Below are 16,548 nucleotides of genomic sequence, written 5' to 3'. Positions count from 1 at the left end.
CATTAGATTCATTTGATTCATTTGATTCAATTGATTCATTTGATTCAATTGATTCATTTGATTTATTTGATTCATTTGATTCATTTGATTCATTTGGTTCATTTGATTCATTTGATTCATTTGATTCATTTGATTCATTTGATTCATTTGATTCATTGATTCATTTGATTCATTTGAATCATTTGATTCATTTAAATCATTTGATTCATTTGATTCATTTCTTTCATTTGTTTCATTTAATTCAATTGATTCATTTTGATTCATTTAATTCAATTGATTCATTTGATGCATTTTATTCATATCTTTAATTTTATGCATTTAATGTTCAGTCATTCGTTTTATTTCATTCAATTTGTTAGTATGAGTCAATTTATTCTATTAATCTTATAACTATTTCTAAATATAATCTTAATTTTTATTTAATAACCTAATCTAATTTGATTCGAGTATATTATAATTTTGATTTACATTAATTCTTCTACTCATTTTATGAATTTAAAAACCTATTATTTCATTTTTTGCTTTACTTTTTTATTTCGGTCATTTTTTCTATAATTTATTCAGTTTATTCGAGATTGTATTCGTGCAAGACTAGAAACTGTTTTCATCCCACCTCTAGTTGGGTGCTTACTTCTCGTGTGTTCTGCAAACTAATCCAATAGAGAAATGTGTAAGAAATGTCTCATCTCACTGCTAGGTGGATTAAATCGGTTTTTCAGTTCAATATTACCGTGGCTGTTTTTTCTTTTTCAAAGTTTTTGAACTCGAATAATGATTTATTTTCCTGTATATAGTTGTCATGTGATGTACAATAATTAAATGTAATATATGCATTTAAAAGCTTTTAATGAATATAGACAACGCACACATTCTCGTGATGTATGATTGAGAAAGGCACAATTGCACCGCTAGGTGGATTAAAATAGGTTTTTATTTTAACTATTGACGGACGTTTCATTGCAGGATATATAGCCGAAAACACAACAATGGGGTAACTAACATAAAGCTCGCCGGTGACAAAGTGATAGTCGCACGGTTAAGTGAACGAATCGATTTTCTGAGACTGGAAACGTACACGCAAGGTTGTCAGATCGATTGGGGATTTACGTCTGCATATGGGCGAAGTAAGTTCTATGCTTCAAGCAATTTTTTAAGCTCACCTAGGGCGCAAAACAGATAGATTTTACTTGTTCAAAACAGATAGATTTTAATGTATATTCTAAGTCATTTAATTTTCAGTCTGTAATGAGTATGTCATCAAGGGCCCTAATTCTTATTCTTTTTTAGCCCACGTACGCACCGGTTCGGAAGGAAGCATTAGTTTATTTCAGCAATCCGCCGGCTCAAATCTGTCCACAGCGTTGCCAGCTCAACATCATGCATTCGAGGAGGAGTTTCGATGTATCCTGGAGTTTCACCAGAAGGGTCACCGGTGACATGTTTGGAAGTGGCGGGTTGTACAGTCATGACTGGCAGCCAGGGCCACACTGTTAAAGTGTTTCGGCTCGATAGCCACCTATTGCAGTGCACCCTAAACGGCCATTGCGGTACTATCACATGTATTTTCATAGACCAGTGGCAGGCCGAGATGGGCGCATCTGGTTGCCAGGATGGTGTGCTATGTGTGTGGGACTTGATACGGGGTATGTCAGTCAAATTTACGAAAATGGCCTAAATCTACATAATTAAATTGATTGGTTATTTATAGGTGCCTCTATGTACAAAATTGAAGCCCATGACGACTCAATCGTTGCACTTGCCTGTTCCCCGAGTTACGCAATATCGCTCGGACTGTATGAACGAATACGGTTCTGGGATAGATTTCAGGGTCAGCCGCTCAACACCATGACCGTCAGTCATGCATATTCAACGCTTGTGATGCTGACACCGTCCCTTCTCGTGACTGAAAAGACAGCCCGAATAGAAATGCACAACAGTATTACAGCATTTTTTATTGTTATATTACAACGAAAAACAATGTTATTCTGGAAAATTTACAATGGAAATATAATCACATTTGTTGTTTCTACATCCAATTTCATTGTAAACCCGATTTTTACATGGAAAAAGGCGGGGGGGGGGGGTCGTTAAGGGATGTAAAAAATTGATCTATTCCCATACATTCTGAAATCAAAAACATCGATTTACATTGTTTTTCCGTTGTAGATTTTGGAGGCATGAAGGACTGCATCATAAGTATATTGATGTTACAACAAAAGTTGTTGTTAACAAATAAAACTGTTGTAAATTCAACGTTTCTACGATCGATTTCGATATTACTTTCTGTTCGGGAGGTTAGTCGAAGATAACTTTCGTAGAAAAATATTCAATCTAATCTCATCACATTTAGGTTCACTAGTCGTATGGGACGACAATACTGGAGATGTAGCTCGGGAAGTCAGGCTTGACTGATCCAATTCACAGCTAAGTCCGAAAATTATGCTACCGGCCAGTAATTTGTGACTACGGAAATCAAATGAGAATCGTTAGTTTCCCACTTGTGGCGGCGGAAAAGTGGCTCGGTCCGGGGAATCGTAATCGACCAGCTAACGAAAACAAATGTACAGCAGCAGCCTCTGTACGAAGCCATTGCTAGCACGAGTTTTAATGTAGAATACATTTAAGCTTTCAATATAGGGGTCCCGTTTCAAAATATCGGCTGCGGCGCCGTGTGAGATTTTGAACGTTAATAACTTTTATCATACTTAACAGAATGATTTGATTTTTAGGCCAATTTGTTGAAAATATGTTCCTCTATGCTGTATTAAAATTTGAAGTATGTATAACATGCACTAATAACAAAAAATTGTGTTTTGAAAAATCTTTCGAAAACGACTCGGAAAAGTGAAAATTTTTAGCCCATCCCGCACAGAGCCGTCACTTTGGTAGACCAACCGAACAATAACATAATGAAAAGTTTATATATAGGTCCACTACATGTTTGTTCCTATGATTATTCGCATTGGGTTGCTTGACGAGAGCAGTTGGTGGGGGAAAGACGGCATATTCCTTTGGTTAGGCCATTAGAAGCCGGACGGAAAGGAAAGGCTCATGCACGGCACGAGAACGAGCGAGAAAGCGATAGTAGTGCATATTAGCGCGATTATAAAAATATCTGTCGGTCGGTTTTTCTCATCATTCGTATTCGTTCAAGTTCAAGCACTAGCAAGCAGCCAGTTCACCGAAGGAAAGCAGTTGGCGATGACGACGGTCGGAAAAAGTGCCCCAGCTACTGGTGACTCATCGCAACCCGATCAGGAACTGTCGCCCTGCAACAATTTCGCCCCAACTAAAGGGCAACAGAGAAACTAATCTGTGTTCTAATAAGAGTTAAACTGGCTCACCGTGTCCGCGGGGAGTGCGTCTGAATTATGCTCCCGCAATAAAACAATAAACGGTTTTTTACAGGACCAATTAATTGTGTTCAAATAAGTGTTAAACTGAAATTTACATTTTATGGTGTATAACAAATAATGTTCAGAAAGCTATATAAGAAATACGATGTGTGGAAAGAAAGAAAGAGAATTTAAATTATCCTCTCTCGCTCGTTTTCGTGCACTGCTTTTCCATTCCTTTCTGCTGCTAATACCATCATAACTAAAACGAATGTGGGTATTTCCCCACCATCCCATGGCCAGTATCAGCGCTAACAAATAACACAAAAGAATTTAAATTTGTGAAAATCTTTTCCTTCTTTCTTTTCAAATCTGCAACATTCTTTGAAAATATTGTTGGAATGTTGTTATTGAAAAACTGAACATGCAAGTTTGCTAGCACTGGCCACTAGATTGAAGGCGATGGAAAGACAGAATATTCGTTTTGGTTATGCTAGTATTGGTAGCCGAACGGAAAGGAAAGGCACAGGAATGGCACGAAAACGAGCGAGAGAGCGATAGTAGTGCTTTCTCGTGTTTTCATATATGAATATTGGTCGGTCGGTTTTTCTCATCATTCGTATTCGTTCAAGCACTAGCAAGCAGCCAGTCCACCGGAGGAAAGCAATGATGATGGTCCGCAAAAGTGCCCCAGCTACTGGTGGCCCATCGCAACCAACTACCGATCAGGAACTGTCGCCATGCCAGTATTTCGCCCCAAATAAAGGGCAACGGAGCAACAAATCCGCTGGCTAACATTCCAGCGTCTGGTTCGTAAGGTTGTGTATTACTTCAAGCCGTAATGAAGCCAGTGATGCCTACTTGGTCGGTTTGTTTGAGGATACAAAATAGTGCGCCAAGTACGTAACTTTCTCGCAAAAGAAATCAAACTGGCTCACAGTGTCCGCTGGGAGTGGGCGTAAATTACAATAAAAGCAACGGTGCTTTTCAGGACCAATCAATTGTATTCTAGTGAGAGTTAAACTGAAACTTTCATTTTAAGGTGTGTAACAAATTTTCAACAATCAACATAATACGTTGTGTGGAAAGAAGTAGCTTGCACACGGAACAAAAATTTAAATTATCCTCTCGCTCGTTTCGTGCACTGCTTTTCCATTCCTTTCTACTGTTATTATCAGTATTACCAAAACGAATGTGTTGTTGCATGTGTTTAAGAGAAATGTTGAAGTCGCATGCTTCTATTCGAGCTTTTTGGCAGCTTCTGTGAACTAACTGCATTAAATGATTTTTTTGTGCAGCTCCGTGCTAGTAGCAAACAAAATGGCCCTACCAGTGTCTGATTCGTGAGATTGTGCAGGATTTAAAAGTCGAGCTAAGCTTATAAAGTTCAGCCGTAATGGTACCCGAAGAAGCCAGTCTTGTCGTTTTGTTCGAGGCTACAAAACAGTTCGCCAGGCACGTAACTATCATGCCAAATATATCCAACGATCCAGCGCATCACCATCAACACCAACGCCGATACCAAAGGTTCTTTTTAGAACCACCATTATTACCATAGAGAATTATTTGAAAATTTCCCATTCAAACGTGATTCTGTTGAATATTATTAGATTTAAATTAACGTCTCGAATTGAAATCACGACGCTCCGGTTATGAGACAGACATTACCCACCCATCTTTTTTTTATTGTGACCACGACTAACGGTTTAATATAGACACCCCATTTCAATATTTCTGAAGGAACAGAAGGTCGAGTTTGGAAAGTTTGTAACTTTCATTGTACTTAACCAAATTACACATTGTTCGCACTAATGATTCAGAAATATGACCAAGAATCTTCTATTAGATTTGTAAGTATGTATAATTTACCTGAATAAAGAAAAATTGATTTTCAGGAATCAATTATTATCTGTTCTTCCATTGGCCAGTACTACGCGACTTCCTCATGCTAACAATTAATTTCATCGTTAGCCATCTCCCTCACCAAGGCCAACAACGCCAACAAAACCGGTCCTTTTCAGGACCACCATCATTTTTGTAAAGAATAATTTGAAATATTCCTCGCCCAAATCACCTTTTGTCCGAAAATTCCAATGAGTATCAACATATTTGAAGAACGTGTCCCTTATGTATTCTACATCTCTCCAGTTATGTTGCAGACATTACCCACCCATCTTTTTTGATTTGGAAGGATAGTTGCTGAGGACCATTCTCACAATAGTATAAAAGTTCCAACCTCAAAAACAGACAACAATTAAATTTATTTCTTTCAGAGTTGATAATATCCATTACATGATCAAATGCACTGATGGATTAGGCTTTGGATTCGGCTATATTCCATCGTCATTGAAGCTAGATCATAGAATCATGTTAATTTGACAGACTGCAAGTGTTATTACCCACTGAGACGTCCAAAAAATTGTTTCAAAATCGTTCAACACGGGTTCAACGACGGACGTTCGTTGAACGGTTATTTGGACGATGCCCAAATTGGTCCAACGAACGTCCTTCATTAGACGATTTTGAAACCAACCGTTCTTAGAGGGTAGTAGCACAAACAGCTAGCAGCCCACCCACTGAGACGTCCAAAAAATTGTTGCAAAATCGTTCAACACGGGCCCAACGATGGACATCTGTTGAACGGTTATTTGGACGTTGTCCAAATTGGTCCAACGAACGTCCTTCATTGGACGATTTTGAAACCAACCGTTCTTAGAGGGCAGCTAGTATTGTTCTTTCTGCTTGCAACCAACCTGGTTATATTGATGTCAATGCTAAATTCGCTGTTACAGCTGTATGGTCGCTATACTGTCCCATGTGTTATGGGATTCACTATTAACATGGGACAGTTATGCTTAGAGCACCAGATTCTAAAAGCGACCAATTTTGGCCAATCACTGGAGACAAAATCACGCGTAACAATTAATAATAAATTAAATTGTTGCTGAGTAATTTTTGTTGTACATGAATAAAACATACCGATTTCCTCGTTACCTATGCTGCCGTGATCCGCATAACAGTCCCATTTGCTATGGGTTTCTTATGCAGATGGGACAGTTATGCGTATCACGGCAGTATGGCTAAATAACCATTAGAAAGGTTATGAGCTTATGTTGTCGCATTTTATAATCATTTATACTACGTAACAATTAATAATAAGTTAAATAATTGCTGAGTATTTTTAATGTAGAATACATTTAAGGTTTCAATATAGGGGTCCCGTTTCAAAATATCGGCTGCGGCGCCGCGTCAGATTTTGAACGTTAATAACTTTTATCATACTAAACAGAATGATTTGATTTTTAGGCCAATTTGTTGCAAATATGTTCCTCTATGCTGTATTAAAATTTGAAGTATGTATAACATGCACTAATAACAAAAAAATGTGTTTTGAAAAATCTTTCGAAAACGACTCGGAAAAGTGAAATTTTTCAGCCCATTCCGCACAGAGCCGTCAAAATCGTGGACCAACCGAGCAATAAAATAATGAAAAGTTTATATATAGGTCCACTACATGTTTGTTTTATGATTATTCGCATTGGGTTGCTTGACGAGAGCAGTTGGTGGGGGAAAGACGGCATATTCCTTTGGTTAGGCCATTAGAAGCCGGACGGAAAGGAAAGGCTCATGCACGGCACGAGAACGAGCGAGAAAGCGATAGTAGTGCATATTAGCGCGATTATATAAATATCTGTCGGTCGGTTTTTCTCATCATTCGTATTCGTTCAAGCACTAGCAAGCAGCCAGTCCACCGAAGGAAAGAAGTTGGCGATGACGACGGTCGGAAAAAGTGCCCCAGCTACTGGTGACTCATCGCAACCCGATCAGGAACTGTCGCCCTGCAAGAATTTCGCCCCAACTAAAGGGCAACAGAGAAACTAATCTGTGTTCTAATAAGAGTTAAACGGGCTCACCGTGTCCGCGGGGAGTGCGTCTGAATTATGCTCCCGCAATAAAACAATAAACGGTTCTTTACAGGACCAATTAATTGTGTTGTAATAAGAGTTAAACTGAAATTTACATTTTATGGTGCATAACAAATAATTTTCAGAAAGCTATATAAGAAATATGATGTGTGGAAAGAAAGAAAGAGAATTTAAATTATCCTCTCTCGCTCGTTTTCGTGCACTGCTTTTCCATTCCTTTCTGCTGCTACTACCATCATAACTAAAACGAATGTGCGTGTTCCCCCACAATCTCTTGGCCAGTGTTGCCACAATTGCATGTCGCTATTACAATTTGAATTATTTTATTGATCCTCTCTAGTATTGATAAAATATAGAACGTGCAAAGTACACTAGTCGCATGCTTTTATTCGAACTTTTTGGCAGCCTCCATTGATTAACTGCATAAATCGATTTGTTTGTGCAGCTCCTTGCTAGTAGCAAACTAAATAGCCTTTATCAGCGCTAACAAATAAGACAAAAGAATTTAAATTTGTGAAAATCTTCTCCTTCCTTCTTTTCAAATCTGCAACATTCTTTGAAAATATTGTTGGAATGTTGTTATTGAAAAACTGAACATGCAAGTTTGCTAGCACTGGCCACTGATTGAAGGCGATGGAAAGACAGAATATTCGTTTTGGTTATGCTAGTATTGGTAGCCGAACGGAAAGGAAAGACACAGGAATGGCACGAAAACGAGCGAGAGAGCGATAGTAGTGCTTTCTCGTGTGTTCATATATGAATATTGGTCGGTCGGTTTTTCTCATCATTCGTATTCGTTCAAGCACTAGCAAGCAGCCAGTCCACCGAAGGAAAGAAGTTGGCGATGACGACGGTCGGAAAAAGTGCCCCAGCTACTGGTGACTCATCGCAACCCGATCAGGAACTGTCGCCCTGCAAGAATTTCGCCCCAACTAAAGGGCAACAGAGAAACTAATCTGTGTTCTAATAAGAGTTAAACGGGCTCACCGTGTCCGCGGGGAGTGCGTCTGAATTATGCTCCCGCAATAAAACAATAAACGGTTCTTTACAGGACCAATTAATTGTGTTGTAATAAGAGTTAAACTGAAATTTACATTTTATGGTGCATAACAAATAATTTTCAGAAAGCTATATAAGAAATATGATGTGTGGAAAGAAAGAAAGAGAATTTAAATTATCCTCTCTCGCTCGTTTTCGTGCACTGCTTTTCCATTCCTTTCTGCTGCTACTACCATCATAACTAAAACGAATGTGCGTGTTCCCCCACAATCTCTTGGCCAGTGTTGCCACAATTGCATGTCGCTATTACAATTTGAATTATTTTATTGATCCTCTCTAGTATTGATAAAATATAGAACGTGCAAAGTACACTAGTCGCATGCTTTTATTCGAACTTTTTGGCAGCCTCCATTGATTAACTGCATAAATCGATTTGTTTGTGCAGCTCCTTGCTAGTAGCAAACTAAATAGCCTTTATCAGCGCTAACAAATAAGACAAAAGAATTTAAATTTGTGAAAATCTTCTCCTTCCTTCTTTTCAAATCTGCAACATTCTTTGAAAATATTGTTGGAATGTTGTTATTGAAAAACTGAACATGCAAGTTTGCTAGCACTGGCCACTGATTGAAGGCGATGGAAAGACAGAATATTCGTTTTGGTTATGCTAGTATTGGTAGCCGAACGGAAAGGAAAGACACAGGAATGGCACGAAAACGAGCGAGAGAGCGATAGTAGTGCTTTCTCGTGTGTTCATATATGAATATTGGTCGGTCGGTTTTTCTCATCATTCGTATTCGTTCAAGCACTAGCAAGCAGCCAGTCCACCGAAGGAAAGAAGTTGGCGATGACGACGGTCGGAAAAAGTGCCCCAGCTACTGGTGACTCATCGCAACCCGATCAGGAACTGTCGCCCTGCAAGAATTTCGCCCCAACTAAAGGGCAACAGAGAAACTAATCTGTGTTCTAATAAGAGTTAAACGGGCTCACCGTGTCCGCGGGGAGTGCGTCTGAATTATGCTCCCGCAATAAAACAATAAACGGTTCTTTACAGGACCAATTAATTGTGTTCTAATAAGTGTTAAACTGAAATTTACATTTTATGGTGTATAACAAATAATTTTCAGAAAGCTGTATAAGAAATACGATGTGTGGAAAGAAAGAAAGAGAATTTAAATTATCCTCTCTCGCTCGTTTTCGTGCACTGCTTTTCCATTCCTTTCTGCTGCTACTACCATCATAACTAAAACGAATGTGCGTGTTCCCCCACCATCTCATGGCCAGTGTTGCCACAATTGCATGTCGCTATAACAATTTGAATTATTTTATTGTTCCTCTCTAGTATTGATAAAATATAGAACGTGCAAAGTACACTAGTCGCATGCTTTTATTCGAACTTTTTGGCAGCCTCCGTTGATTAACTGCATAAATCGATTTGTTTGTGCAGCTCCATGCTAGTAGAAAACTAAATAGCCTTTATCAGCGCTAACAAATAAGACAAAAGAATTTAAATTTGCGAAAATCTTCTCCTTCCTTCTTTTCAAATCTGCAACATTCTTTGAAAATATTGTTGGAATGTTGTTATTGAAAAACTGAACATGCAAGTTTGCTAGCACTGGCCACTAGATTGAAGGCGATGGAAAGACAGAATATTCGTTTTGGTTATGCTAGTATTGGTAGCCGAACGGAAAGGAAAGGCACAGGAATGGCACGAAAACGAGCGGGAGAGCGATAGTAGTGCTTTCTCGTGTTTTCATATATGAATATTGGTCGGTTGGTTTTTCTCATCATTCGTATTCGTTCAAGCACTAGCAAGCAGCCAGTCCACCGGAGGAAAGCAGTTGGCGATGATTACGGTCCGCAAAAGTGCCCCAGCTACTGGTGGCCCATCGCAACCAACTACCGATCAGGAACTATCGCCATGCTAGTATTTCGCCCCAACTAAAGGGCAACGGAGCAACTAATCCGCTGGCTAACATTCCAGCGTCTGGTTCGTAAGGTTGTGTATTACTTCAAAGTCGAGCTACGCTTACAAAACTCAGCCGTAATGAAGCCAGTGATGCCTACTTGGTCGGTTTGTGGGAGTGGGCGTAAATTACAATAAAAGCAACGGTTCTTTTCAGGACCAATCAATTGTGTTCTAGCGAGAGTTAAACTGAAACTTTCATTTTAAGGTGTGTAGCAAATTTTCAACAAGCAACATAATACGTTGTGTGGAAAGAAGTAGCTTGCACATGGAAAAAAAAATTAAATTATCCTCTCGCTCGTTTCGTGCACTGCTTTTCCATTCCTTTCTACTGTTATTATCAGTATTACCAAAACGAATGTGTTGTTGCATGTGTTTAAGAGAAACGTTGAAGTCGCATGCTTCTATTCAAGCTTTTTGGCAGCCCCCGTGAACTAACTGCATATGATTTTTTTGTGCAGCTCCGTGCTAGTAGCAAACAAAATGGCTCTACTAGTGTCTGATTCGTGAGATTGTGCAGGATTTCAAAGTCGAGCTAAGTTTATAAAGTTCAGCCGTAATGGTACCCGAAGAAGCCAGTCTTGTCGTTTTGTTCGAGGCTACAAAACAGTTCGCTAGGCACGTAACTATCATGCCAAAAATATCCAACGATCCAGCGCATCACCATCAACACCGATACCAAAGGTTCTTTTCAGAACCACCATTATTACCATAGAGAATTATTTGAAAATTTCCCATTCAAACGTGATTCTGTTGAATATTATTAGATTTAAATTAACGTCTCGAATTGAAATCACGACGCTCTGGTTATGTGACAGACATTACCCACCCATCTTTTTTATTGTGACCACGACTAACGGTTTAATATAGACACCCCATTTCAATATTTCTGAAGGAACAGAAGGTCGAGTTTGGAAAGTTTGTAACTTTCATTGTACTTAACCAAATTACACAATGTTCGCACTAATGATTCAGAAATATGATCAGGAATCTTCTGTTAGATTTGTAAGTATGTATAATTTACATGAATAAAGAAAAATTGATTTTCAGGAATCAATTATTATCTGTTCTTCCATTGGCCAGTACTACGCGACTTCCTCATGCTAACAATTAATTTCATCGTTAGCCATCTCCCTCACCAAGGCCAACAACGCCAACAAAACTGGTACCTTTTCAGGACCACCATCATTTTTGTAAAGAATAATTTGAAATATTCCTCGCCCAAATCACCTTTTGTCCGAAAATTCCAATGAGTATCAACATATTTGAAGAACGTGTTCCTTATGTATTCTACATCTCTCCGGTTATGTCGCAGACATTACCCACCCATCTTTTTTGTTGTACATGAATAAAACATACCGATTGCCTCGTTACATATGGCTAAATAACCATTAGAAAGGTTTTGAGTTTATTGTTGTCGCATTTATAATCATTTATACTACTTTCAAGCGATCGATTTTAAAGATACGACTCGCACTTTAACCACCCCTTCACCGCGCCATAAAAAAAAATAAGTGATACTCCTAATGAACTAATATTTATTAACACATTTACAGTAGGATTCCGTTTTTGGCAACAATATATTTTTTTCAGTTGCCAAAATTGGAACCGTGCCAAAAATGGAACCATATCTTAAAAGCTTTTATTTTCAATTTGTGACTTCATAAATGTTACAAGAACATTAATTATATAATAATATGTGAAATGGAATGAAATAATACAAAAAAATCCGCAAATTTAATTTTATTCGCTATGCCCGCCTCCATAAAATATAGTAAATATGACTCCTATGTATGGAAATAAAGTCAAAAGTGATATCCATTATTACAACAAAATGTGTATTGAGCATTTTTTTTTAATATTTACTTTGAACAAAAACAATGTTGCCAAAAATGGAACCCATTTGTTGCCAAAAACGGAACTTTCTTGTTGCCAAAAATGGAGCATGCCAAAAACGGAACGTGCCAAAAAGGGAATCTTACTGTACTAAATAAAAACATAGACCTGATAGTTCGTTTGCCAAAAAAACACCGATGCACAGTGTGTTGGTATTAAAGCTCTATCTTTGATCCTAGTGCTGCAGGATTTTGCCAACATTTATACTATTTTTATTCAATCAACTTAAGGAAAAAGTATCACTTGAACACTATGTATATGGACTTCTAAATTTGGTAATTGTTCCGAATCACACTCGGCCTGGCCTTGGGTACAAGATAATAGCTGCTTGATCTCCCACGAGCATGGTCCTGCCGGAGTGTTTGCCTCGCCCGATACCGGGGCAGCCTGTCCTAGCGAGACTGCCTCTTGTGAGTCGGAACCACTGAACATTCCGATGCAGAGTTAAAAATATTCAAATTCATTGAATGAAAATTGATCATATTCAGCCGCATTCATTTTCAATATTCAGTGACGCAGCTGAAAACGTCAAACGAACAAACTGCCCATTCATCCATGCAGATTTTCATTCGGCTCCGATTATTACACGAAGCGACCGTGGAGCAACGAATCAAACGCATCAAAGTAGGCCATGGCACAATGTAAGCGATGATGATTGTCGTTTCATATGCTTTATCGGCTTTTGAAAACATTTTCCTGGATAATTAGTGTAATGAATATATTGTACGATATTCAACTGAATGAATAAGATGGATAGTTGAATGAATATTTTTTCTATTCACCGCGAGTCGCAACAGGCTCATTTTCAGCCTTCAAAAATGAGCTTCGATTATTTTTAACTCTGTTCCGATGAGGGTATGTCCAACGGTATTACCAAATACAAATATGTAATAATAATATAATTTGTATTTGGTATTACCGACGGAGCCGATCGCTACACTACCAGCAGTAGCTGCGATTTGAGCAATTAATCCAAGTGCCTGGTTGGGAACTACTATTGGTGCAGCGACAGCCGAGTGTGACGCAGGCTGGACCATCGCACAGTGGGAAAAATTAGACCCAAAACGCGACTTTTTTGAAAAGGCTGGATGTCGTTTACCAGGTAAGGTTTTTCTTATGTAAAAAGGGCTGAAAAATTTATTGCTAGTATTTACAACGACCGCACGGTACGCTATCATGCCCGTTTTGCCCCAATTCTCCTTTTCGTTTGAGTTTATTTTCAAAACTGAATATATAACTCGGAAGAAAGTTAGAAACGGCTGACAAAAATTAATACTTCTTATGTAGAAAAGTCCAGAAAATCGATTGAAGACATTTAGAATCATCTCACGAAACGTATACACCCATTTTACCCAAATTCTTCGCAAAACTAAAGTTTGAAGTTAATCCTGGCTTTATATTTCGGTAAAAGGCTATATGCGGCTGATCAAAAGTGATGATTCTTATGTATAAAAATCCAGGTTATCGTTTTAATATAGTTAGACTGGTCGCCCGAAACGTATGTACCCGTTTTACCCCAATTCATCCCATAACTTATGTATAAAGTCAAACCAGGCTCTACATTTCAGAAAGATGCTGAATGCGGTTGATCAAAAGTAGTATTTCTTATGCAAAAAATTCTGGGAAATCGATTGAAGATAGTTAGAATGGCCGCACGAAACATGTGTACCCGTTTTACCCCAAATCTTCCCATATCTCAAGTGAAAATGTAACCTGACTGTGCTTCTCGAAAAGAGACCGAAGGTGACTGATGAACAGAAGTAATTCTTATATAGAAAAATCCGGGGAATCGGTTGAAGATAGTTGGAATGACCGCACGAAACGTTTGTATCCGTTTTACCCCAATTATTTACATAATACAAGCGTGGTGATACACCTTACTCAATATTTCAGAAAGAAGCAGAAAGCGGTTGATCAAAACTAATTTTTTTATGTCAAATAATCCAGGAAATCGATTGAAGGTAGTTCGAATGACCGGATAAAACACGTGTATCCGTTTTACCCCAACTTCTTCCCATAGCTCAAGTGTGAGGTTAAACCTGGCTGTACTTGTCGGAAAGAGGCTGAATGCGGCTGATGAAAAATAGTAATTCTTATATACAAAACTCCGGGCAATTGATTCGAGATAGTTAGAATGACCGCATGAAACTTGTATATCTGTTTTACCCCAATTCTTCCCATAGCTCAAGTGTGAGGTTAAACCTAGCTCTGCTTCTCCGAATGAAGCTGAATGCGGCTGATGAAACGTAGCAATTCCTATGTAAAAACTTCCGGGAAATCGAATGAAAATAGTTCGAATGACCGTACGAAACGTGTATACCCGTTTTACCCCAATTCTTCACATAATGTATGTGTGAAGTTATACCTTACTCATTATTTCAGTAAGAGGCTGTAAGCGTCTCACCAAAGTAGTTTCTCTTGTGTAAATCAGTGCAGGGAATCGATTGAAAATACTTGGAATGACCGCACAAAACGTGTTGACCCGTTTTACCCCAATTCTGTCTCTTACACTTGTGTGAAATTATACTTACCTAACATTTCAGAAAGAGGCTGAAAGTGGCTGATAAAAAGTAATTTTTATGTTAAATACTTCAGGGAATCAATTGAAGGTAGCTAGAATATCCGCACGAAACATGTGTACCCGATTTACCCTAAGTTCCTCTGATAACTCAAATATGAAGTTAAACCTGGCTGTACTTCTCCGAAAGAGGCTGACTGCAACTGATGAAAAATAGTAATTCTTATGTACAAAAAATTAGCGTTCAGCCTGTTTTTGAAATGATGAGTAAGGTATAACTTCCATATACATCACGTAAAAAATTGGGGCAAAACGGGTTTACACGTTTCGTGCGGTCAAACTAGCTATCTCCAATCAATTCCCCGGAATTTTGTACTTAAGAATAACTACTTTTCATCAGCCGCATTCAGCCTCTTCTCGAGAGGTACAGCCAGGTTTAACTTCACATGTGAGCTATGGGAGAAATTTGGGGTAAAACGGGTACACATATTTTGTCCAGTCATTAGAACTATCTTCAATCAATTTCCTGGACTATTTAACATAAAAAAGTTACTTTTAATCAGCCGGTTTCAGCCTGTTTCGGAAATAACGAGTAAGACATTACTTCACACATACATTATGTGAATAATTGGGGTAAAACAGATCGTGCGGTCATTCCAACTATCTTCAACTGATTCTCCGGTTTTTTCTACATAAGAATTACTACTTTTCAACAGCCTCATTCAGCCTCTTTCCGAGAAGAACCTGGCTGGTTTAACCTCAAACTTGAGCTATGGGAAGAAGTTGGGGTAAAACGGATACACGTGTTTTGTTCGGTCATTCGAACTACCTTCAATCGATTTCCTGGATTATTTGGCATAAAAAATTAGTTTTGATCAACCGCTTTCTGCTTCTTTCTGAAATATTGAGTAAGGTGTATCACCATGCTTGTATTATGTAAATAATTGGGGTAAAACGGATATAAGCGTTTCGTGCGGTCTATCTTCAAACGATTCCCCGGATTTTTTTATATAAGAACTACTTCTTTTCATCAGTCACCTTCGGCCTCTTTTCGAGAAGTACAGTCAGGTTTAACTTTTCACTTGAGATATGGGAAGATTTGGGGTAAAACGGGTACACATGTTTCGTGCGGCCATTCTAACTATCTTCAATCGATTTCCCAGAATTTTTTGCATAAGAAATACTACTTTTGATCAACCGCATTCAGCCTCTTTCTGAAATGTAGAGCCTGGTTTGACTTTATACTTGAGTTATGGGAAGAATTGGGGTAAAACGGGTACATACGTTTCGGGCGACCAGTCTAACTATATTAAAACGATAACCTGGATTTTTATACATAAGAATCATCACTTTTGATCAGCCGCATATAGCCTTTTACCGAAATATAAAGCCAGGATTAACTTCAAACTTTAGTTTTGCGGAGAATTTGGGTAAAATGGGTGTATACGTTTAGTGAGATGATTCTAAATGTCTTCAATCGATTTTCTGGACTTTTCTACATAAGAAGTATTAATTTTTGTCAGACGTTTCCAACTTTCTTCCGAGTTTTATATATTGTTTTGAAAATAAACTCAAACGAAAAGGAGAATTGGGGCAAAACGGGCATGATAGCGTACTTTACGGTCATTTTAAATACCTGCAATCGACTCCCCAGACAGTTTTACATAAGAAGTATATATTATTGATTACAACACTTGGCCTTCTATCAAGCTATTGAGTAAAGTCGTGTTTTGGGTCCATTTTTTCCCACTGTGCGTCGTCTAGAAGATCCTGATTTCGTTTACTACAATAAAAAAAAGAAAATATTAGTTTTGCGGCAGTAAAGTTTTGTCGTTTTCTGAATCGTAACGGTAGTTAAGTTTTTCCGTGAATTAAATTATATATAGCAGTGAAGATTCGCCATTATCGATG

General features: G+C 38.3%; 1 pseudogene; it reads left to right on the top strand.

Annotated features, from left to right (window-relative positions):
• Nucleotides 1-1,399: 1,399 nt before the first annotated feature.
• LOC131696284 (sterol regulatory element-binding protein cleavage-activating protein-like) lies at nt 1,400-2,596 on the top strand (annotated as a pseudogene).
• The last annotated feature ends 13,952 nt before the right edge of the window (nt 2,597-16,548 follow it).

The sequence above is a fragment of the Topomyia yanbarensis genome, chromosome 1 (assembly GCF_030247195.1).
Source record: "Topomyia yanbarensis strain Yona2022 chromosome 1, ASM3024719v1, whole genome shotgun sequence".
Taxonomy (NCBI): domain Eukaryota; kingdom Metazoa; phylum Arthropoda; class Insecta; order Diptera; family Culicidae; genus Topomyia; species Topomyia yanbarensis.
This window is presented reverse-complemented; position numbering and strand designations above follow the sequence as displayed.